The sequence below is a fragment of the Hirundo rustica genome, chromosome 1, assembly GCF_015227805.2.
Source record: "Hirundo rustica isolate bHirRus1 chromosome 1, bHirRus1.pri.v3, whole genome shotgun sequence".
NCBI lineage: Eukaryota > Metazoa > Chordata > Aves > Passeriformes > Hirundinidae > Hirundo > Hirundo rustica.
In genome coordinates, this window is record NC_053450.1 from 67,065,955 (window position 1) to 67,091,819 (window position 25,865).

Genomic DNA, 25,865 nt, shown 5'->3' on the forward strand with positions numbered 1-25,865 from the left:
TTTCCTTGAGGTAATGGAGCACTTGTGTAGGCATCTGAGAAATTCTATTGTTTCCCTTGAAAGAAGAGGTGTTGCCCACGGTCTCGTTTAAAGTACTATTCTGGGAAACTTGCACCAGAAATCATCTGGTGGCTCCTCCAGCTGTATTTTAAAATCCTGCAACTTGAGCTCCCACAGGAGAAAAGGAAATACTGATTCTTTCTCTTCTGTACATCTTTCTCTGAGTCTGTACTGAACGTAGGAAAGGTAGAGGTCTTGCTTTGAAATTTCCAAGGGAACTTGTGATGGGAATTGTTTTGAAAGAGAATATTCTGCAGTGTGATTTTTTTATTATTATTATTTTTTTACTCTGAAGCCAAATTATTGTGATGTTAAATGCTTTGTTGTTTTGTCAATTTAATAATTCTAGTTTTCTAAATGTGACCTACAACACATGTAGTGTGTTTTTCAGTCTATGGCTAAATCTCATGGTCATTCCTTTGATATAGTCAGATAATTCATGTTATTTCACAGATGTGGGAAGAGAAAGCTGAACATCAAAGATTTGCTCAAAGACTTTCAGGTAGAGAACCCATGTCTCTTGGGGTTTTTGTTGGGTATTTTGGAGTGTGGAGGGGTTGTTGTGTTGTTTGCTTTGCTTCTAGTTGTCTGTTTTCCATTTTTGGGGTGTATTTAGGCTGTTTCTTGCTGAACAGCCTCTGCAAGATGCTGCTGTTTATCTCTGCTTTAATTGAGAACAGTCCTACTTTTTTGAGATACAACAAAACCTTTTACAGTACAAGAAGTTACAGAATATGAGAAAATCAGCTATTTGACATCTGAATGATTTCTCCGCATGTTCAGTATAAGGTACCTGTAACAAATCTGTTTTATCTTTGGCATGTGCAATAAGGACCGAAGTTCATTCCATCTAGGGTTCTGTCACCTGTAGTTGATCAATCTCTCTCTCTCTCGGAGCCTCGTCTCAGTCTTTGCCTTAGCTAGCTTGAGAGAGAAACCACAGCCAGAAGGATTTTTTCCCTTCAGGGTCCCAAAAGATCCCAGAGGCTGCAAACCTTTTCCTTTAGAGAGAGCAGGTCCTTGTCGATGGCAAAAGGGAGGAGTCTGCCCTTGGTCCAGGGGAAATCACGGCTTTATTCTGGGGTCCTGCCACTGCAGGGTACAGAGCTCACTCCAGTCCCCATCCCTGCCCTGGTCCCAAGAGCTGGAGAATGATTCCCACGTGGTCCCATTGGTTTTATCCAGGGGGAAGGGGCTAGAGGCAGGGACAAGCCACTTCCCAATCAGAGATAAGGTGGGAGTGGAACAGGGTTGGATTACATTCCAATGTGGGAGAATGGGCGGGGAAAAGGAACAGGGACAGATCTTGTGATAATACATTTTCCTTGGGAACAGGTAGTACAGAAGAAACCATTACAAAACCCAATATAAAAATGAAATACAATATAAACCCAAATAATGCACTACAACATGCAGTGACCTGCGTTTGACTGCCACTGGTATTGTGAGCCAGTGCTGCAGCAAGCAGATGGAATACACTTCATATAATTGCAAAAGGAATAGAAAGTCAATCAGTGAATACCTGGATAAGTTTTCTGTAAAAAGCTGTAAAAAGCAACCAAAATTCAAATAAATTTTGGAGCTCCAGCTTTTTTTTTTTTTTTTTTTTCCTCAGTTGTAAGCATTTGTGATTGTTGTATGGAAGGTACAGGCAAACATTTGGGCTTTGTCTTAGTGCTTGATGAGCAGATCTAGAGTTGGAGATCTAATTTCCTGTTCAGATCTGTTTTTCTCAGTCACCTGTAAGGATGAGACAGATGAGTCTTGGCTGGTGAGTTACTTGCTGAAAGCTCTCTTGGCTTCTGAAATACTGAGATGTGTGCTAGTCTCTGTCCAGGTTTTTCCAGCTACCTCTCAATTTCTCTACTAACATGTTTTGCTCAGGTGTTGTGGACTGTGGATATTTCACTGATGCAGATGAAACCTGGCCACAGCACCTGCATGATTGCAAGCTGTTGTTGCCTCCTCTTTTGCTGTGGTGACCAGTGGCTGGACCCGAGGGAATGGCCTGAAGTTGTGTCAGGCTGGATATCAGAAAAATGTTCTTCACCCAGAGGCTGGCTGGGCACTGGAATAGGCTTCCCAGGGAAGTGGACAAAGCACCAGCCTGACAGAGTTCAAGAAGTTCTTGGACAATACTCTCAGGCACATGGTGTGATTCTTGGGGTCAGTCCCTTGAAGGGCCAGGAATTGGACTCATCAATCTTTGTGGGTCACTTCCAACTCAGCATGTTCTGTGAAAACATACACATTTCTGTTAAGGAAATCTGAAGGTAGTCTCACAGTCTAAAGATCTAATACTTTGCTATCTTTACTCATTACGTCGTCAAATCTAAATTTGCAATTTAATCCAGTTATTCATAATCTAACCAAGTGGATATGGGGAGCAGAGGATTCCTTTGCTCTTTGAAGCAATCACTGATGAACATAAAAAGTATTACTAGGTCATCCAGCAAAAAAATTGCCTTTTGCTCCTGAGTAGTAGGTGATTGTCTTTACAACCATTCTCACTTCCACACTTGTCTTTCTTAGAGATCCAATTCATAAATATCTTATGTCTCTTGCAATTGAAAAAATAAAATAAAGGCTCAAGAGAGATGTCTTTCACTGGAAAAAAGTGAGTTACTACATTAATAGCACGACATATCTTTCAGATGAAGAAGACAAGAACACTTCACTGTAAGTTGAGTGTTGCATGCTTATGTCACTGAATGTATATGGGAAACCATGTATACCTTTCAAAGGTTTGAGATGGTTTTTGAAGAAGCAAGGCGTCTCCCACCATTTTAATCTGCACTACAATTAAGTTACTTTTGCTCCCTGCTCTTCTGGAGCAGTCTTTTCAACAGCAACTTTTTTTTTTCCTCTCAAATTATGAGCAGTCGTCATTGACTTTACAGTAGATCCAGTGTAATAGACAATATGTCTTCCTTGTGAGGCTGAACACCTCCCTGCAATACCGGTAGCAAAAGGCTGTATTTCCTTGTGCCAGCAAATGGGAAAATTGATAGAGTATCATGAAGTTCTCCTTCAGAGTTACACAGATGACCACCTCTGTTTCATCTTATGGACACAAGTGTATGTCGAGCCTGATTCTATGCACCCATCAGCTGTCTGTCTAAACAGGTTTGTGAGTGTTGGGACAGTGTCCATGTGTGCAGACAAGTGGCCTGGTGGACAGGTGTATTTCCAAAACTACTGGTAAGGCAATGGCTCTTCTGAAGCTGATGCTTCTAGTGCTGGCTTTCCATAGTTACGATCTATTGGAAAGTGCTTTGCAGTGCTGTGTGAGATGCAACTGATAAAGGCTTTATGTGTTTCCTGTGTTAAAACTTTACAAGGTAAAACTAAACCAAACATAATGAAAACTGAAACAAAGAAAATAAATGACTCCCTTTCCTATATCTGAAGAGGTGAGTTTTTTGTTTGTTTTACTATATCAGTGTTACTGGTCAGTTTTCTACCCTGAATATCAAAGAAACAGACTAGGAATATATTTGCTTCTGTTTATATATTCTGCAACCTGACTGATGCCAGTGCAAATATATACATGCTCATCTGAGAATGAATCGCACATAGGTAGGAAGAGAAATTCTCCTAATACATTATTTAATCAGATAATTCTCTCTGTGTAGAAGAATCACATATTCAATTTACCTTTGATAGACCTGAAAATTCTGCCAAATATCTCTGTATAAATCCCAGCAATCTAATATATTTTCATTATATTTGTTGAAAAAAATGAGAGGTGTTTCATCTTGTAAATGGGGTGTATGAGTTAATTCCTGGAAGCAATGAATATTCCAGAGAAAGAGATGTGACAAACAGATTTCATCTTTATCCACATACACCCCATATAATTGTACAGAGCTCTCTGAGGATTGAGAAAGAGCTGTGAGCCACAGTAAATTCTAGAAGAAATCATGGAAACCCTGTCGCTAGTTATATTTGTATCAACTGTTACAAGGATTCAAAAGCAGGTGGTTGAAAGAGCGGTGAGAACTTGGATCAAAAGTGAAAATTTGCCAAGGAAATTTGAAACAATATGAAAGGACTGGTACTGTAAAACGTGGACTTCTTAAACTCAGATAAGACATGTATCATTTGTTCTTCATTGTGAGTGATGGCTCCCTCAGCATCCAGACCTGAAGGAAGTTTGGTAGTGACTGATAGACAATGTAATAGCCTGTATGGGATCATCAGTTCACCAGCTGGGTCACCTTGTTTTTTCAAAGGCATCTGAGACAGACCCTCCCTAGCTTGTGATATTTTGGTAAAAATTCAGAAGGGACTGTGCAGCATTTTGAAAGGTGTGGACATTCCTGTTGTTAGTGACTCGGTTGCTTTTGGGTCCTGAAGGGCACTGACTCTGATCTTAGTTAGATCAAGAGCTTCACACTCTACAGTGCAATCCTGTCCCACTGAACTATCTTATGTTCAGCAGGCTCTTCTAGCATTCAGGGTCTTTATCCATGCAGTTTCTCCTTCTTTGCAATTTATTTCTTTGTGTTCTTTCTCCTCCTTGCAGAGGTCTTCTGTTGTCTATTTTCTACCTCCTGCGGCTTCTCACGGTTACTTATTTGTCTCACCAGTGTTTTACACTGCAGGTAAATTGCCATCATCTGTCCTAATGTTTCCAGATTTTCTTTTTCCCTTTGTGTATCAGGGCTTCTCACCTCTTTTAAATTACTTATCCAACCATTCCCACGTGGACTACAAAACCATGACAAGACAGGGAAAGAAATCTTGCTCTCTGTAGTGTGAGATCTTAGTTCTGCCATTATCTGTTTTCTGCTGGGGCAGAAGATTGTTGGTGTTTGTATTTCTTTTCACTTACTACGTGTTTAATGAGAAGGGGAAAGAAGTCTTTTCAGAGGAAGTGCAAGGCAGTGAATAACATGCTCTAGCTATTCCTGAACTGCACAGTCAGTCTTGAGACTATGTGCCTTATGCATTCTCCTTCTTATCCTTATCTCCTTGACAAAATAAAGTATCAAATTCAGATTTACATCGTCTCTGGCTAAAATAATATTGGGGCACTCCCATTACTGCTGTTCACTTTCATTCTTGTTGCACTGAGCAATTTGAATTCAGTCTGTGGGAAAGAGAAGAAAATCCAGCTGCCTTCCTTGTACTGGTTTATATCTCATCAGATCAGGTCCATAGCTGATATAAACTAGCATGCTGCTGATGTTACCTGTGTGTATGTTGCTTGCACTGAGTTTGGTTGGCAGGTTGTCACTGGGCATTTACGACTTCTTAGCACGAGCTGACCAGCAAAGTCAAACAAAAAAATTAGTGTGCAGCTTTGTTGCCAAAAGATGCAGTTGTAAGTCAGCAAAACCACCTGAAGATTTTGGTGGGACTTGGAAACAATCTCACTTTCAGTAAAAATTACAAGAACAGTGTACAAGAAATGAAGCCTCTGTCTCCTGAGATATTCGGGGGGGGTTGGCCAAGATGATCTCTAGAGGTTCACAGAACCACAAAATATCCTGAATTGGAAAGGACTCATAAGGATCATTGAGCTCAGCCAGTGCCCTTGCACAGCACTATCCCCAAGAATTATACCATGTGCCTGAGAGTGTTGTCCCAACACTTCCTAAACGATGGCCTCCCAACACAAACCACTCTGTGATTGTGTGTTTTTTTCTAAGGGATATTTTTAAAGGACACTCTAGTAAACATAATTTAAATAACAGGAAAAAAAAAAACTGAAAGGAAATAAAATATCATATTTCAACCCAAACTAAAATATTTTCAATATTTTAGGTCAGTTGAAAGCGAAAAATACTTATTTTAGGTCCTCCTGAAACTGATTTCTGTGCACCACACTCTTGCATTTCAACTACTGGAGAAAGAAGTCTATTTGTTTTGTAGAGCTAGTGTTGAATACCCTGGAATTCACTAGTTTTCCTTAATTCAAGGACTAAATCTTTTAAAACACACTTTTGGAAAATTATTGAATGTTGTTTTAGGAAGTGTTCTTTGTGGAAGATTATAATAACACAACTAGTTGGCTAAAATCTTTCTATTGACATAGAAAAATAAATGGAAACTTATTTTTTTTTTTTTTTTAACATCTCCAGGTTCAATTTGTATATACAAAAAAGTGCGGTAAGGTTGGTTGCCTGTCTGTTTTTGTAAATTGCTACATGCTTTTGAGACTACTGATTTATGCTCTGGAAGTTGAGTGAGTCAGTTCTTACAGCTGGTTTAGGGTGCTACGAGGACAATGTTGTCTCTACCCCTAAGACACTACAGACTTTGTCATGTATCAGACTTTGCTGGATTACAGGTCACCCCACACATTAAAACTACTGACTGTAATGTTTGGGAGTGAAGGACTCTGAGAGCTGTTTTTATTGCTGATCTTAATTGCAGCAACATCTTCCCAGATAAGAACTGAATCAATGCGGCTTCACGGTCTTTAAGTGCGTGTTTCTGTGAAACAGAGCATCTTCTTTCTGCTGTTGTAATTGATTCTGAAGAGATCATGACTCCTAGGAAGATGAAAAAATAAAATCCCTAGGAGTTTGCTTGTTGGGCTCTTGTTTAATAATAGAGGGGGGAGAAGAAGAGACAGATGTATATTTTTTGCCTTTTTTAACCCATTTGCCTGTTTTGAGTGTGTGTCAGGAATCCAGCTGACAAAACTGTGTACCATTGAAATCTAGAGTGACAGAATGAGGACAAGAGGATATTACTTTCTTAGGAGCATGAGACTGAAGTCATACAAGGTGCCAAATTAAGAAGTAGCTTGTAAAGACTTGGTCTGAATCTTGCTGATTTGGTGTCTAAATAGAGAGTTGAGAGCTGACGTGTTCTAAGTTCTCACTGTGGCTTCACCCTTAAATGCTGGTGCTTTAAGTTGTACCCCTTTCTGCTTAAGCTCTTTGTTAAATAAAGATGGTACTTTACTCTGAAAAAGAGTTACTCTGAAAGCTGTAATGAGCAAATGAATCTGCTGTTCTTAAATTTCCCTGATAATCGTCAGGATGAATCTTTGCTTTAAAGGATTTATTTTGCTGGGTTGAATTTGGAATTAATTTTACCTGAAAAATTCTCTAATGTGTAGAGTTGAAAAGGGATGACATCTGTAATCTCTGCAACAGCTCTCACTTTTGCTGGCCCCGTGTTCCCAGCTGGCACTGGGCATCTTGCTGTGAAATGCAGGCACTTCCTTGGGCTGATCCGGCCCTGTATTGTCAGTGACTATGTATTTGTGCTTTTTCTATCTGCTTGGAGCCTGTTGCTCCCATTTTTTTGTAAGATGCTTGGTCAGAGCACTGAATGAAAACCACTGTGTGACAAATCTTTGCTAGGAGAAGAAATTTCATGGAATCAGTTTATTTTATTTTTTTAAAAATTTTCATAGCAAAGGTCACAGCACAGAACAAAACCTCAGTGATTCTGGGCCTGCTATTTTCACAAGCTGTGTGGTACACAGATCAATGGTAACTCTCTTATGCTGGATAGCATTAATATTGATTATAAGAATAAAATATTAATTTAAGGCTAATAACAGAAGTGTGAAATATTAACTTTGCATCTAGCAAAGGGAAATCAGGCAAGCTAAGAAGGGGAACAAGGGTGAAGAAGGAAGATTTGAGAAAGAAAATGGCAAAGAGAAGGTCAGGGTAATGAAATGCTAAAGCTTTAACTGTTCTCAAACATACCACATTTCTTCATACTCATGTTTTCAGGCTTGTTGAGCATGACCCTTTCATGAGAAGAAGCATCTGAGAAGCTATATCATTATGGCTGCTTTTGGGAATGCTATGACGTCAAAGTTTATAGGGAAGATGCTGATGGTGTGTATCTTGATGAACAAATGATTGCTAAACATCCAATCAGCCGCCTTCTTTTGCCAGCTGCTTTTCCAATATGACTACCAGAGGATATTCCTACCATATGCTCAGCAGTTTCTTTTAATTTCACTTTATCAGAGCATATTTCTGGAGGCTTTGCCATGTATGATACTTTCAGAGTAGAAAAAAATTATTGAATTTACAATAGATGTCCAATAAAAGAATCTTGGGTTGCAAGGTGGCATTGAGCAAGCTACCTATTGTGAAGCTGGTAAAAAACCACACTCAATTATACTATGCTGCATCTTAATATCTTCAAGATGCAGCAAAACCTTATTTAGAATGAATTTGTTATTGATATTGGTCAGAAGAGCAGGTGGAGTATTGCTGCTGTATCCTGTGGTTTGGTGCATGAAATATCAGTATTATCACATTCTGCTATTTTTTTTTTTCTCTTTGTCCCCCTGCAATTAGGATTTCTACATTTGTAAAAGGTGGCTTTTATACTAGGGTGTCCTTGGATTTTGGACGCTGATGGTGGAATGCATATATACCTAGAATGCTTACAACTATGTTATGTATTCTTTTTCAGAGTTCTGGTAATTACTTATCTAGATCTGCAAAGTTTATGTAAATTTTTAAAGATTTAATTAATTTACCCTTTCTTGTTGGATATTGTACCATTTTTGTACGATGTAAATTTCATGTTCTGTATTGATGCCAGTGATGACAGAAGAATAAAAATTATGCTAATGAGCTCTAGAGGCTTTATTATGGTTCTGACATCCCATGATGCATGTCAGTAACTCCTTTTCTTTCTGTAACTCAGAGCAATGCAGTGGTTTGGAGAACAACCACAGAACTGTTTCCCGTGTTTCTGGAGCCTCATGAAGGAAGTCAGTGTAAACACTGCAGAAAGATGTTGAGAAACCTACATAAATTACCTTTGTGAACCTGGGACTGTCATGTTATAAGGCTGCCTGTAGGTTTGTGTGGGGTCTAGGACACCCTGGGCCTTGTATCTCTCTGTGGTAATAATGAAAATGGATGTGACTGCCACATGCTGTCCTCTGAACTGATGAAATCTTGCTTGGACCAGTTAGAGTAGCTTCAGGGCACCTTTCTTCTAAAAATGCTTCTTCTGCACTTGCCATGCTTTGTTGTCTCAATAGATAAAATCAAACTGGGATAGATCTTCCAGAGCACTGGGAGCAGTGATGGTCCACCGAGAATCTTGCACATTCAGCATGTTTCTTCTTCTAAGTAATTGACATGGGGTTGGGTTCTGGAACTAAGTCCTGCTGTTAGATGAAACTTGAGCTCAAACAAGCTTGAGATCTGCTGGTCTAGGTATATTTACTGGTTTTTCCTATAAAGTGATTTTTTTTGTCCCTCTAAAGTTTAGTATTAGGTTCTCAGTTTCCTTTCTTAGATTGTTCAATGTCTGCCTTAGATTGTTCAATGTCTGCAGAATTTTTCTCCCTCCTTCTTTTAGGCTACCTCTGCTTTTTGTTACTTTTTACTGCATTTATATATTATCCCCTTCAATTTTCTTCTTTTTGAAGCATGCTGAATTTTAATGGGTATGTAAATTAATATTAGCCTTCCCTGTGCAGGAAGCTGGCCTGCTACAGCTCTCTTCATGCCCTCTTGACATTTTAATCTTTATATCCAGATGGTGTTGGCTAGAAAAAGGAATTTCTCTCCTATGCAATTTTCATAGGGAGGAAAATAGTCTTCCTTGCTTGTGGGGTTGGGAGAGTTTGGAACAAGGAATTATTTTGGTACCAAATACTTTAAAAAAATAGTATTTTTAATGTAGTTTAAATATTTGTGAGGAGAAACCCAGTGAACCAGTCAACAGAAAGAAAGAATGATTCTCTTGTTTAAGGCCATTCCCTAGGCCATCAGGGTGTTCAAGGTTATGGGCACTGCAGGAATCTGGTTTCCAGCTTGGCAGGCAGCTGGCAGAATGCGGGCTTTCCCAAAGTTTTAAGTCAGCTTTATTTACAGTAATTGCATAATAACATTTTTGCTTGCTTAAAGTGGTTGCTTTAGAGCTCAGTGCTCTCAATTGCCCATACATTTGTGTAAAGAATAGTGGCACATAAAGGGTTTTGTCTGGAGATCTATTTTTCTGGTAAGATGATGCAAACCCTTAAAATTCCTGCCAACGTTTGTTTGTTTTGTTTTGTTTTTTTCCTGCACTGTTCATACCTGGACTTAGCTTTGCCCCGTCTTAGAACAGAAAGCTTTGTCCTGCAACAGGGCAGTCACTACCATCAGAATTACAAAGCATCGGTACTTGTGTCCTGTGAACAAACTTACCTAAAAGTTATGTTTATGAAAGAAAAATGTAGCAGGGCCATGAAGCTTTCAGATTAAGCAGACAACATTTTATTGGAAGGTCAAAAATGCTTCAAGCTTCCTGAGGGATACTGAGCATCCCTATATGCCACGGAAGAAGATCCTGCTCTTTCCATTGGTATTTAGCAGGCAGTAGTATTTTCAAAACTGCTTCATGCCCACCAAAACAGAAAGTTGGCTTTGAAATGGCTCTTACAGCTGCTGCTACTGGCAGAGTAACTGCAGCAGTACACTGCTCAGTTTGCAGAACAGCAAATCGTTTGTCTATGTGTAAAAAACACCACAGAAGGAAACTAGGGGCTCTGCACCATTCTATGTACGCTAAATTTCCACAGAGTGCATCCTGTGTACCTAAACATTTTGAGAGGCTCTAATTATGGTGAATTCCATTTACATCCTTTGTTGACCTTGACTAGCCTAAGGGAGTTTGTGTTGACAGTAATACGTGTTCGAAAGGGGTAGCAATGTCTTGCTGACTAACTATTGCAGCACTTGCCAGGATATGAAAAACCCGAGTTAGGTTTTTTGGGTTTGTTTTTTTCCAGGGATCTATCCATCCTTTTGAACTCTCTGTAAGGATCCTTGGCATAGCTCCAATTAGTTCTCTTGATCTCCTTGTTCCTTTTCTTACCTTTTTGAAGTAGTCTGCTGTTATAGCACTCACCGCCAGAACACAAAAAGTCATTCGCAGTGGCTGAACTTAGATGCCAGTGTCCAAATAATCTTATTGAATCTACAAGTTTTTTCAATTTATTGTAAAAATATGGGCCCCTTGGGAATAGTGCAGTCCTTGAAATTCTTTGCTTTTTCTTGAGAGTCCATATTATTTTTTTATCTTTGCAAATTACCATTTTGCAATAATTTTCTAACTTTTAGCTAGCTTCTGGTCCTATTCAAGACATTACTAAAACTTAGTATATTTTTATTTTGCTGCACCTGACTTCAATATTATTTAAAAAAAAAAAAAAAAAAAAACAAAACCAAGATGGGGCTGACTGTATTTTGTTGGGAATCTTTACATGTTACAAGTGTAGAGTTAGCAGCGGATGAGGATGAACTCATCCTCATGAGTGAAAGTGAATTTCCTGGAACAATCCTTTCTTCACCTTATTTGCATTTACCTGTTATAAATGTGTTCCTCATTTTGAAACTGAAACAAATAGGTCAGGGGGAGAGAATATACTGTCATATAATACAGCATAACATTCAAAGGAGAGCTGCTCTGTCTGCCAAATAAAGTACATTTGCTCCATCTAATAATACTTTTAATTTTGTGACTAATATGTTGTTATGAAAATATGACTCTTGCAATGTTTGCTCAATTTAATAGCAGAGGTACAATGTAGAGGCTGTCCTTTACAAAGATAGGAGGTAAAGCCCACCTAGAAAAGGTGTATGTATGGCTGGCTCTGTGCCTGAATCTGATTTCTCAAGAAATAGTACAGAGCTTTCCATGCAGGACCAGAGCTTAGCCTGTTCTTGCCAGCATCTCATCAAAGGTACTGTAATAGCTGTATAAACGGAGGTTTATTGTCACCTGCCCTGTGACAGGTGACCAGCCTAGAAAGCTGACCCCACCAGTCAGATTCTGATCTCCTCATTGCCCTGTGTTGAAAAGGAGAACTGTAATTACTTAGGTGCTGTCTTTCATGTTCAACTGGCTTCATTTGTCCTACCAAACACAACACCACGTGCTCCTGTTAGAGCCAAGTATAAGCCTAGCAAGAATATTTACAGTGCTTGCAAATCCTGTGTTCATCCCCACTTTGCATAGAGGAATGATGGCAGGTTTGTTGATGCTGAGGCTCAGTAATCACAAATTTAGACTTGGTTCTGTCTGTGTGTGTGCAGCATTGAGCATATTGCTGTGTTGAAGCTGTTTTGCAACAACGCATTCACACCTAGAGTTTGATTTATTTGTTTTATATTTTTAAATTCTATGCTTTGCAATTTATTGCAATAAAGAGCCCTGCCATTAAATATATCAAAGCTATTTAGAGAACTATTTTGTGAGACCAACAAGATACAGAAACCATTTTTATATTGCGCATATCAATAAGCATTGCATTTGTGTGTATGCTTTCAAACCTTTCTTTAGCTGGGGTGTGTGATATGGGTGGGGTTATGTCAATGCGTTGTGTGAAGCAGAAAATAAAAATCTTTGAATGTTTTTCTCACCATATAACCAGGCTGACTGATAGCACAGACTGTTGACACCAATGAATAAATTAAGTGATAAGTGTGTGAAATTCATGCCTGATGGCAGTAGAGTATTGAATATGTGGACTACTTAGTCATGATTTTGAAGTGTACTTTGATTTGTTACCTGATTGGATAATGAACTAGGTAACACAGCAAGGTAAAAAACTCAAATACATGTCCTTCTTCATCCACCAGAAAAGGCAGAGGAGGCATAAACATTGGCATCCTAAGTGTCAAAAGCTAAAGAACTGAAGACAACTGGCTGGTGGCCTGACATCAGCTGGAGGTGAGCAATAAAGGAAAATGCTGGAATGATCAGCCTGACTGAGAAATGCAGAGTAAAAGTGTTAGTGCTTATAAAGACCTCCAATTCCCACTGCCAAATGCAACTTTTGGTAAGTTTTAAAATGGATGGTGCTTCTGAAATTACAAGTTCTGTGACTTTGTCAATTTCTGAAATCTCCTCATTGTTTTTGTGATGTAGCAGCCTCTCAATAATTAAAGCAGTAGTCAGCTTCTCTTTATGAAGTATTTTTCCTTTTCTCCCCTTGATATATTGTGCTCAGAAATGGTTCTGTCAGCTTCAGCTATAAATCTCAAGTCCATGGCAATGGAAGTGATTTTGTGAAACGAATGGCAGTGTGAAAGATATGATGTTGACCATAAAAATGCCCACATTGTGGTTAGAGTTCAGATGTCACAAATCTTAGTGAATGTAGAAAGGGGGAGTGAACAAAGTAATCTGATGGGGTGGTTTTATTTTTTTTTTTTTTTTGGTTTGATTAGAATGTGCAAAAATAGTAGTAGGTTTGTTGAAAATATGAGAAGCTGTTGTATCTTTCAGATAAAAAGCTTGTCAATACCAAAAGGCCTGAATATTTGAAATTTTCTGATACCTGGGCTTAATTGTATCTTTGATTGGATAGATGTTGGAATCCTAAGGTGCTTCATGAGGAAGCTTCAGTCACAAGGGGGGAGGGTGTTCATCATAAACAGTAAGAGGGTTGTTATAGTCATAATGCTTGCAATGGCTAGTGACTTTTCTAGTGTTTGTCCTCTGTCATCCTCATTTGCCATTAAATTCTAATAGAAGTGTTTCTCTTTACTCTCTTTGCTGTCATGTGTGATCTCATTCCTTGAACTTTCCCAGAAAAGAATCATAGCTCAATTAGTATTTGGTAATGAGGAATGGAGAGAAATGTGTCGAGTTTATCACATACTGAGTTTATCAGAGTAAGCTCTGGAACAGAGCTTACTCTGGCTGTGTTAAGGAGCTCTGGCCTAGCCGGAAGGAAAGAAATTAGAAGTGGTTCCTGCACTCTGTAGGAGGTTACAGTGAAGTCCCTGGTGCCACTGACTGTTTTGGGGAGATGCAACACTTGAGAGGCTGCGAGAGAGATTGGGCAGCATCCGAGTGATAAGTGGGATCAAACTAATATACAAGGGGCTCTTGAAACTTGAAATTTTACTTCCCTGGAAGAAGCAGGGGTTGGAGATAGTGAGTGTGCACATCCACATCCTGCCTCAGAGGTGAGATAATGCCCCCAGACTATAAATTTGCAAGAAATAGTGTATTCTTCAGGGGCAAGAGCACAGATCTTTCTAAAATAATTGGGTTTCTTGCAATCTGAGCAATACTGAAGCACAGGGGAGACTTGCTGTTTGCCTCAACAGCTCTGAGAAGTGTACTGAATTTGTGGCTGCAGACAAAGAATTTAGGTATGTTGGCTTGCCTGCTTCAGTTGAAATATTGTGTTGTCCCATTTCCTCTTTTCTTCCTTATAGGCTTCCCTTTGAAGTTCTGCTTTGTTTACATTCATCTGTCAGATTCTTTGCCTGTAAGTCCTACCCTGTCTGCATGTCTAGGTTTGTGACTTTTCTAGACCAGAGGAAGCTTGAGACCATGCTTGTCAATTGAAACACCCAGAAAATGCATTTTGTCATGAAAATGCATATCATTTACTGATCATGCCTCTTTGCAGTCTTTGCTGGAAGACAGGTTAAGATAAATTGTAAAAATAAAAAGCTGTGCCAAATCCTAAAAGAGCATTCCTGTATTTTCCAGAATTTGTGTATTTGCAGAGGCTTTCTATAATATCAACTTTCTTTTTGAGTAGTGTATTTGACTTTCTTTTAAAATAGTAATTAAAAAGTTGTTTTTCTTTTTAGCAATGGTATTTGGTTTCACTGTAACTGTTACTTACGGCTCCATTTTAGTCTGGAGATACATAAGTACTGACAAATTTTTGCTGAATAATTGAAGTTGTCTAGGTATTCAGAGATGATAATAAGATCAGTTTTCTTATAACTACAGCCAAAGGGAAAATCAATGAGTGACCATGGCACTTGTTCCTCAGGTATGAAAAATCAATGAAATATGCAAATAAATATTTCACTAATATGACCTGAAATTATGTGTACAGGAATGTGAGCCTAGAGAACATGCTGAGAAAGTGAAGGACAAGTTGTGGGGCCACATATATCGACAGCTGACTCTGTTGCAGCAGCTAGAATACCAAGGGCATCATCAATATTATAATTTTAAAAATAAATCAATGAGCGGAGAAATACAGTTTGAGCAAATGTTAAATTTTAAGTATGACTATAGCTGGTGCAGTTTTTGAGCAGAACTAATGAGACATTACATTTAAAATATAGTCATTAAACAATGTCTGTGTAGATACATGAAGTAGTGAGGTAGGCAGAAAGAAAAGGTTCTTAGAAGGATACTGTTTTGTTCTTTTTTAATGCCAGGGATTCTGTCTGTGCCTGTGAAATAACAGGTAATGGTGGATTATGTATCACTAGCATAAAAATTGTTTTTAAGGAAGGAAGGACAAACAAAAAACCATTGTTAGTGCAAAGAAGCCTGGAAAATTTTAGGAACTCTAAAGGAGACTTGAAGTTTCATTGTAAAGAACTTTTATCAAAGTCCTTCTGTGTATCTTGGGCCTGGAGAATTGTGAGCATTCCTGAGAAAACATTGGTGAACACAATCAAATTCAAGTGAGCCTCTTGAATTCATATAAATTAGAAACTGTGTAAAATATTTGAGTTAATAGCAAGATTCTCCCAATAAGCTCCTATCACTCTAACTCTCGGGTCTGAACATGCCTGTTTCCATATCACAGAATCACCGACTTTGAGCTGGAAGGGACCTACAGGGTCCTTGAGCCCAACTCAGTTTTGCAGAGCACCATCCCCGAGAGTCACACCATGTGCCCAAGAGCATTGTTCGAACACATCTTGAGCTCTGTCAGGCTTGGTGCTGTGACCACTTCCCTGAGGAGCCTGTGCCAGTGCCCAAGCACTCTCTCTGGCTGAACAATGTTTTTCTAGTATCCCGCCTAAATCTCTCCTGACACGATTTCATTCTGTTCTCCCAGGTCTACACAGGTTTTTTTCTTGATGGAGACAGATTTTTGCTTAGCTGTGACTGCATATTTAATAAGTAATGTCATATTACATAACATTGTTTGGGATGTGTACCTACTGGTACTTTTTTTCCTTTCTCTGATGCTCTTTATCAACAAATTTTCTAGATGATTTTGAAGATTCCCACCAGTGACAAAGAGCTTTGCCTAAATTGCTCCAGATTCTTTTTCGCTATGTATATAACATTACCAGTCTCAAGGCTATGAATTTAAATATAGTTATTCTGTGAGCAGTAGTTTATTTGATTTGAGGTTTTATGGGTGTGTATTTTCTACTGTGAGGTGCTTTCCTGTCACTTGAGGGAGACATGTCACACTTCTGTCTCCTATTGCAAGGCAAATCAGATTGTGCTCTTGTTTAGCAGCTGAGATTTTTTGAGCACAGTTTATTCATATATGGATTTTGCATTACTATCATTTGGTTTAGTTCTGTATTTGCAAAAATGGCTTCATTTAGTAGTTATATTTTCCCTCTTGTCAGTGTCTGCACAGTGGTTGGGAAGCACTGGAGTTATTTTCTTACCCAAGAAAGAAGGGACAATTCCTGCTACAGTCTCTTCTTATTTAGGCAGTGTAATAGACTTTTATCCCCTGCAGTGGTGAGCCTAGGTCAGAAACAGGCTTACTCTGACACCAGCACATGGAAAGGACATGTCTTAACTGCAGTGAAATTGCAGCGACTTCATGTTGGAAGCTGTGAGAGGCATGTGTCTTCCGAATTTTCTAGCACAGTAAAACCCCTCCTGAAATGTTTTATGGGTTGTTTATGCAAACCTGCTTTCTGCAGTTTTAGTTCATCCTTCCTACATCTAAGGTGGTACACGTTCCTAGACACAGTGACGTAGATGTCAGTTTCTGAGGCAGCATAGTATTGCTGGCAGTGGAAATCAGATTTTCTGGGCATGTACTTTTTGTATCTATGGATCATCATAATGGTTTTTTTCACAGACAGGCCTTCACTCATAAGCCATCTCTTGCAAAGCAAGCAGAATCACTGTCATCTATCATAGGGAAAATCTGCTCAGGAATATTATTTTTATAAATAGTTTTGAAAATATGACTGGGTTTAAAATGAACAGTACAAAAACCTGGACACTTGCAAGTCATTTGAAAACTGAACTTTTAAGGAAAGCTGGGATCAGGTTTTTATTTCTAATCTCTGTGTCTGACACTCCATTCAACATAGTGTCTAACTACCAGAGTGAATTTGAAACTCTCCTTTGGCATGGCAAAAATGACTGCAGTAGGGAAGCATCAAAACAGGAAGGCAAAGGATTGGAGCGGCTGTTTTTAGGAAAAGCTTTACACTAGAGGCAAAGCTGGCAGGTAGCAAGACTAACATTAGGAAGGGGACTTCTTGAGGTAAGATGTCTTTTGGAATATCTGCTAATGAAGATGAGTCAGTGCAAAGACAGCTACCAGAGAATAATGTGGGAGGAATTGTGGAATGTCTTTTCACAGATACAGAATTAGACTGGTGATAAGACAACTCAAATTTTGTATAAAAGAGGACCATTCTCTGAAGAATTAAGCAGGGAAGTATAGTGTCCCTATTTGTGAAGAGATTTAAGCGGAGTGTAAACAGCAATGCTCTGAATCTATTGAAGTATACAAATGGTTCCTTAGGGTTAAGGTGATCTGATGTAAGTCTGAAGTGGTGACTTTTAATATTTTCTCTTTCATTCTGATATCCAGTGGGAAGGATTCTTCTGTAGGGGTTCATGTTGCAGTTTCAGCTTGCTTTCTCATTAGAGATATTTACACTAATGAATTAACTGATTTCACCCTTAATTGATTTTTCAGTGATTTGATGCTTTTAATGAAGAGCAGTGTTGTCTGAACAATCTTGCGTGCAGCTGTGAAAGCACTTGGAGAATCAGTGTATTTTTGTTTTCCTTGTTTGGCATTTCTTTTGGTATGACTCTCTTGACTTCTAATTGCTTCACATCTAAAATTTTAGTTTGATTATTCTATTTGGCAAACTCTATTCACAAGTGGGAACTTTACCTCTTTACCTTCTGCTGTGTTCAGCAAATAATATTGTCTCTCAGAAAACAAGCAAAATATTTTTTCATTATGACAGGCTTGTGAAAATAAAGAATGTATGTGGTTTTAAATGTTCTGTAAGGGTGAGGCAGAGGTTACCACACTGTAGGTTTTCTTTCCTAGACTTTGGAAAGAGCACAGGTGAAAATGGGTGCCAGAACAGATTCTTTGTTATAGTTCTCTTGCATGATGCAAAGTGGAGAATGAGGATTTTATGTTCTTTTATTCATAAAAAACATTTCCTTCCCTCATGCAGGGCTGTCTCTCTCCATTAAAATAAAAAAGTCTTTATGTGGGCAAATGGGTTCATGCAGAAGAGACCGAGTGTTTTGATACATGTCTAAACCTCAAATTATCTTGGCAATGGGAGTGTGCAACAGTTAAAAGGGAAGCGACAAAATGCTTTCCTGCATGAAGGGTTTTCATACAAATGAAGAAAATTGTACATACTGTAAACAATGACGAGTCTAAGTCTAAGACGATTGTCGAGATTGCCCCGGTTTCAACTCTAAGGGCTCCTAATATCTGAGTAACAGGTCTGGGTTTTGCAATTCTGCTGTTGTTCTGGAATAGCTCCTGTTGGGAGCTACCAAAGAGCTATATAAAATACTTTTCTGAACGTGAGGTTTAGCATCATTAAAAAAAAAATCATCATAATCATAGAATTGTAGCATATCATGCTGGTAGGGAACTCAAGCAGCTTTTGAGACGCTTTCTGGCAAAAGCATAGTCTAGAAAAGGTGTCCCCTTACCATGTCCATCTTAATCTTAAGTGTCAAATGCTGGGGAATTCACCACTTCTCTGGGGAGATTATTCCAACAGAAATTGTTCTTGTTATGATAAATTTTCCTCTTGCATCCAAGTGGAATCTCATGAATAACTTGTATCCATTACCCCTCGTTTTTCCCATATAATGCCTTGTAAAAAGGGAGCCTCCATCTTCTTTGCTGACATTCTTTGAGGAAGTGTCCCATAAATCTTTTCTCAAGTTTGAACAAGCCCAATTCCCTAAGACTTTCCTCATATGATAGTCTTCCCACCCCTCTGATCAGCTCTGTGGCTCTTTTTGGGACTCTCTTCAGCCTCTCCACATCTCTTTTGAGACTCTAATACTTAAAGATAACCAGACTGAGTTTGCTTGGGAAGGGGAGGTTTAAACCAAAACAACAGAATGTGGCCATATCAGGAAGTCCCAGAACTGAGTGTGGGTTTTGTGCTACTGCTGATGCAATGTGCCCATTGAGCAGAGGACTGTTGCAGGACAGTAGATCACCTCCATGAGGCAAGTGAGATGGCTGGAAGGCTTGTAATTGAAAACTTTTGCAAAACCTGTAACTAGTTTTGCATAAAAGGACAGGGCAATTGCAGGCTGTCCATAACATCTGCCAAGAGGTGAATTTGGAATGGTGTAATGGGTAACACTGGGTAGAAAAGCAGGATGGGAGAGGAAATTGAGGATATTCTCTCTCAAGTATCTAATTTTAGAATGTCTTACCTTGCAGTTGGAATAAAGGTATAACATTGCAGCAGTTCAATTTTCTCAATATGATGTATCTCAACAGATTTCTTGGTATAGCCTTCATTTCTGGAGCTCTTGGGATTGTACTTCCACAATATGTTTTTTTGGAAGGCAGACTGGCATAAATATTGCATTCCTTCACAGCAAATAATCTTACCCTTCTATCTTAACGTGGCCATACTCTAAACAAAGTATTTGTGAGCCTGCTCTGGAAACTGGTGACCCTCAAAGGTAATCTGTCAAAAGTACAGAGATGTTTTAAAGCCAGATCATCAGCTCACAACAAAACTACGCAAACGTCATCCAAACATAGCTATCTTATCTAGAGAGGTAGATTGAGGGAGTGATTCTGACAATACCTGAAGACAGGATTTTTGTGAGAATCTTTGTAATGCAATATTGCAATTCTTGTTATTGGGCAAAGAAAGCATTATTTTGCAGATGGGAACTGAAATAGTGCCAGGCTAAGGACTCCTCTATACAAGATTTTTTTTATTGTTATTATTTTAATTTTTTGTTTTATAGGGTTTTAAAATTTTTTATTTTATATTTTTTCTTTTCCCTTTTTTCAAATTTTATTATTTATTTTATATTTTATTTTGATTTTTTATTTTATTTTTTCTTTTATTTATTTTTATTTTCTATTTTTATATTTTAAATATTTTTATTCTATGTTTTCACTTTGATTCTTAATTTTTTTTTTTCAAAATTTGGCGGGGGTTATTTTTAATTTTTATTTTTTACGGGTTTTATTTTTTCTTTTTAATTTTATTGCTTTTAAAAAAAACTTATTTATTTTATTTTAAAATTTCTTTTATATTTTAGGGTTTTAATTTTTTTCTTTTTTAGTTTTAATTTTTTTGTTGTTTGTTTATAGAATCGTGTTAACACAGCTTTGTGTCAACAGACTTAAATCCATTCTTCATTCCAGAGCGGATGTAAGCTGTACTACAACCATAAGCTCTTGTATGATTGTTTTCATGTTTGAATGCTCGTTGAGGTAACTGGGAAGGCTCTCTGGCAGCTCACACCCCTAGCAGCACTGTTTCAAAAATGTCACCCTCACAGGAAGGGCCAAAGGAATAGGCTGAAAATAGGGAAGAGGAAGAAAGTACTGACTCCCACTTGTTGGATTGACAAACACTGCCCATTGAACTATTTACCTTAGCTCTCAGATGAGTAACTTCCAAAAGTGGTACCCGAACGCTTTTTAAAAGCAAACCTGTTAATCACAAGCCCAAGTCCCTTCAAAGGCTGGTAGAATTATGGTACAGGCCAAATTTAAAGTGTCATGCCAGATTTCAAGTAACTCCTTATGCAGGAGAGACTTCTCTGGTTGTTGTGCCTTTGAAAAAACTCTCCTTCAAAGCTCAGCGTTTAAGAAGATAAACAAGCAAGGAAATTGCATATAATTTCTATCATTAACATAAATACAATTAACTTTACTATAATCATAACTTTGTGATACAAAATATCTAATGTAGATAAGTTACAGGTATAAAAATTATGAAGCAACACAAGGTTTAGGTAGTATTTTGGTTGAATTGGACCCAAGTGAAAAACATCCCCCTTGACAAGGAGTAGTCGCAGTAATCTGTAACTTCTGCAGTCTCTGACTGAAGAATCTGCCAGTTTTGAAGAAACATCTGTTTATTATTAAAGCATATAAAATATAAACAAGAAAGAACTTTACTGATTGAGTGGTTATATAAACAGACCTGAATTAGTGTAGGCATTCCCTATGTGAGAGACTCGGTCTGTTAATGGTAAGTGATATCATTGGATCAACAAGACAGTTGCCAGAAAACCTGGGAATTGGGGGTATTTTAGTACCTTTGCTCCACAGCAGGCCTGAGGGCAGGTTGCCAAAATGCAGGGTGCCTGTCCTTGGGCATCCTGCTGGAGGGCTCTGCTGGTTGACTCTCACCCACAACTTGCTGGATCTCTCCACAGCCTCACGATCCCCAGGAGTCCTTACCAGCTCAGATACAGATCATGCTCTTCTCTGGAGAGGTGCTGTGTTGAGATCTCTTGCCCAAGCTAAAAATTGTCTTTTAAAAATAGTAGCAACTGTCAGGTCCTGCAAAATGGAGCATCTTTACTTTGAGATGGATACTTAGCATTTGGACTACAAGGAGTAGGAAGCAAAGTAAAATGAGATGCTTACCAAACTAACTGCTCTGGACCTTGCTTTTCGGCTTCCATCTCTTTCATGTTCTCTGTGAAAGGCTGAGAACTCAGGATCTGAATCATGAAGAGCTCTTCAGTTCATGTTTTTAAGGCAAGACTGTCTGAGGCTAGTTAATATAAGGTTAAAAGCCTTCAATAATGCTTTTTTTTTTTTTTTTTGCGTAGTTCATTGGTATTAAAATAGATCTAGTGGAGAAGTAAAGGACTTACATTTGCAATGTTACTTTGTTTTGTGAATTCACGTAAAATGAACATGCAGTAGAGGGAAAAATATTTTGAATAGTTTGAGACAGATATCTAAATGGAAAACAACTTCACTGTAGGTCTCAACAAAAGCTTTGAAGACCCTTTCCTTTAACAGTGGATCTTGTGTACCATGGTCTCAGTTGGCAATGGCGGAATGAAGGTCAGGGAGGAGGAGGTCATAAGGAGAGTCAAACCCTTCACCATTAAAGGATCAAACAAGGTTGTAGGAGAGCATAAGAGCAGACAATGTAATCAGTCACTGGCTGTTCCAGCCACTGAGCAGGAATGCTGCTGTGCACTGCACTGGCAGCAATGGCAGAGAGGCCTGCTGAGCCTTCTGGCCAAACAGAATAACATGAAATGAAAATATAAGCTACTGGGATCCACTTCAAAAGCAACTCATTCTATTATGCCTCTACCATAAGAGTATTTAAAAACCTTTAGATATACCAATGCACTATGGCAGTTCCAAAATTGTTTAGATGCTCTTGAGTGTCAGTAATCAACATTTTTAAAGAATCTGTATTACTTTTTTTTTTTTTTAAGGCAGTATAGAAAATAGTCAGAGACAGAACATTTTGTTGAAAATGAGCCTTATGGTAGATTGCTGTTTGTATGCCTCTAGCAAGAAGGTATGATTTAAAAAGTGCCAGAGGAGGTAGTTTAGCCTGGTTTTACGTCACCTCTCAAAGTCCTGCATATTCTGTAGGAAACTTACCTTGAGTGCAGTGACCATGGTATCTGTAACATCCCACAGGAGCTCAGAAGCAGTCTGGAAAATGTAGCATCATCAGATAAAACATTAAATGGAGGATTGTACCTGTACAGAGATAAAGCTAATGTGTAAAAGAGCAGTTTCTCTACTCTTTGCACTGATAAGAAGTGCCATTTCCCGTATGCTTCTCTGAATCTCAATTAGCTGTTTCCACTACCTAAAAGAAGTTGAAGTCCATTGGGGTTCATATTGGATCTGACTGCCAGCATAGCAACGTGTAGCTACATCCCTTTCACTTGTTTTGCATCTAGAAGATTTTTCTGCTAAATGAGAGCTAGAAGGATGCTATATAATTTTAGTTGTATCAGATTTTGTTTTCTAACTATGCAAAAGAAGAGTAGCTGTTTGAACTTTGTGGAAAACTCGCAACATGCGCTCTTTAAATGATACAAAAAATGCAGTATTCACATTTCGTATTAGTGATCAGAATTTTGCTCAGAATATGAGCCCAAGTTCAGACTTTCCCTAAGTTTCTGGCAATTCATCTATTCTAGAATTTTTAAAAGGGAAAAAAAAAATTTGGTAGGGTCATATTTTAAAACCTTTTCCTTTGGTAAAATTGAGAAAGAGCAACAATTCGCAAGATGTCATGAGATGTTTTTCTCCACTGCCGAGTGCTTAGGGGGAAAAAAAAGTTCTTATTAGCTAGGTTAGGATATTGAGCTGATCCTATAATGCTCCTTCAATGGCATATGGTTTTTGTTCCAGGATAAAATTAGGCCTGCTGCTTTTTCATGAGAGGGGAGGAATAATTACCATGATTTGCTCTTTCTCATCAGTATGTTGGCCTGCTGCCCTGACTTTTTAGTACCTGGCATTACAGGCAACAGTAACTTTGTTTTTCTGCTACCTTGTCCTTCAGCCGCCAGTGTTTGCATGGTCATTTCACCTTGTGTGTTAATGGCCCTGCTTTCCAAACCACAGATATCTTACTTCCACTGTGCTGTTGTGTGCTGATACTATACTATTAATCATTTTCACTTCTTCCACTGCTTGGGTATTCATCAGATGTCCTGAAGTTTGCTTTATGTTGCTCTTTTCTCCAGTTGTTTTCCCTCTGATTCCTCAAGGACCTTTGTACAGGTATTAACAGATTGCTATCAAACAAGGTGCAATAGTGACCTTATGCTTTGACCAAGGGAAGTACAAATGTATTATTGTTCTTGTAGGACAACTTAAACCTCTTTTTTGTCTATTGTTTGCTGCTGTTGTTTTTTTTTTTTTTTTTTAATCAAGTGAAATGTTCTCACCTCTGTGCAGCATTTAATGTAGTTAAGGTGCAGTGATAATTACTTTGTGTAGGTAGCTATCATTCCTAAATACAGAGGCATAAGATTTAATTGACTAATGCAGTGAAATATTGTGGTAAGATATTTTACTAAATAGAACAGTTCATACATTTGACCTCACACAAAATAGCTGGGTAGTCTACATTTAGTCTAGACCTGGCAGTTTCATACTGGTGAAATCACTATAGAGTTTTTTCAAAAAGGATTTGGGGGTTCAGTGTGTTGTTCATACTAGGCGTGAGCTGAAAGATGCCAGACTTTTAAAATTTGCTCTATGAGAAATGAGTTGACAGCCTTTCTTATACATCTGTCATCTGGCTGGAAAATAGGCATCAGGATCTTTTCAACTGTCAGCCAGCCAGAGACCCCCTTTCCCTGCACAGGAGAGATAGGAAACAGACATTGGCACGTCTTACTAGAATTTCAGCATCAGTGTTTGAAGGAGAGCTCAGTGGGTGTGAAGTTATCTCTACTAGTCTGGCAAGGCTGTGCTGCCCTGGCACAGATGATCAGTAAAGTTTATTTTTAGTTTATAATGAGGACTGCAAAACACTTTTGCTTGGAGAAGCTGTTACTTGTGGTGACCCATCCCAGAGTGAGTTACCGCTGGTTGTGAAATGGTGATTTATTGTTTGAGCTTTGGTGCTTTTGGGGAAAGATTGAAAATTGCAGTAGGATGCAGGGTGTAAAACCACAGTGGAACCCACAGCAAAACAGTGGAGACAACACTTTAATGTTAACTTTTAGGACACACAGTTCCCGCTCATCTCAGTTAAAGTACTCTGAACAAGTCTAGCTATTCTGATGCAAGGATTCTGGCAGGCCATGGTGTCTGCTGCTAGCCCAGAGCTCCTCATTGTATCATCATGCTTCAGGCTGAAACATGTTCCTTTATTCCTCTTGGTCTCTCTGCCTTCCCAAAACATCCAGAATACCAATTCATTTAAAATATTGCAAGCACATAAATATATTAGCAGATTACTAGGAGCTAGGAGGTACAGGCCTGGCATGCTAGATTGTAAGAATGCCAAAGCAAATGTTGAGAGAGACTTTTTTTTTTTTAACAAGGTCTGAGAATGCTGTGTGTCTTCAGTTTGGGTCTTTTTTTTTTTTTTTTTTTTTTTTTTTTTTTTTTTTTTTAAATGGTTTTTTTGCATGTTTTTAGTAAGTTTCCACCACAAGAATTCTGATGGAGTTCCTCTGACTTATGGTGTGTTGCAAAAGTATATCAAATGGCTCTGTTCCAGGGGAAAAAATATACCCAACCCAAATCATAACAGACTTGTTTTATGTCTGTAGGCTCTTGATGAAGCATAGACCTGTTTCAGACCTCTGTTCACTGTGTCTCACAATGTCCCTTTCCTGAGATTTAGCCAAACCACATTCCCTCACACAAGATGCTGTTACAAATCAGGAGGTAATCATGATCTATCACACAGCTGACTGTGGGGCCCAAAATAGAAATTCTGTGGTGACCTATCACCTGAAGATGTCATATTTCTTCTTAATGAGTAGTTCTCTGCTGTTCTGCTGAGATGCCTGTCCACAGTCTGGCTCTTACAGTTCATGACCAGTAACTTCAACCTGTATTGTCCATACTCTCACAGTGATTAATTCTGTCTGCCTGTGACATCTTTATACAGAAAAAGGGGAGGAGTCATGTATTTTAGCTCATCAGGGCAATGGAGAACCCTGGCAATCGCCTGCACCATCGTATTTTATTAATATTAGTCACCGATGTTTCCTGAGCTCAACCAGCAGCTCCCTTGTCAGTGTCTGATTCTTGCCTTACTGTAAACTCTCTTTTAAGTGTTTTAAGTGTGTACTTCCTCAGTTTGCACATTCCTTTCTACTTTGGAGCGTTTGGCCTTTTTTGTTCAGGGAAGTAGCTAATTAAAAAGTAGAAGCTTGGTTGGTTGGTTGGT

General features: G+C 38.6%; 1 long non-coding RNA gene across 2 annotated transcripts in view; it reads left to right on the forward strand.

The window, feature by feature from the left end:
• Positions 1–8,495, forward strand: part of LOC120748620 (uncharacterized) — a 41,959-nt gene extending 33,464 nt beyond the window's left edge. For both annotated transcript variants that reach the window (XR_005699400.1, XR_005699401.1), the window contains exons 3-4: positions 514–562; positions 7,767–8,495. This is a non-coding gene — a long non-coding RNA (uncharacterized LOC120748620). The remainder of the gene's footprint in view (positions 1–513; positions 563–7,766) is intronic.
• Positions 8,496–25,865: the final 17,370 nt, after the last annotated feature.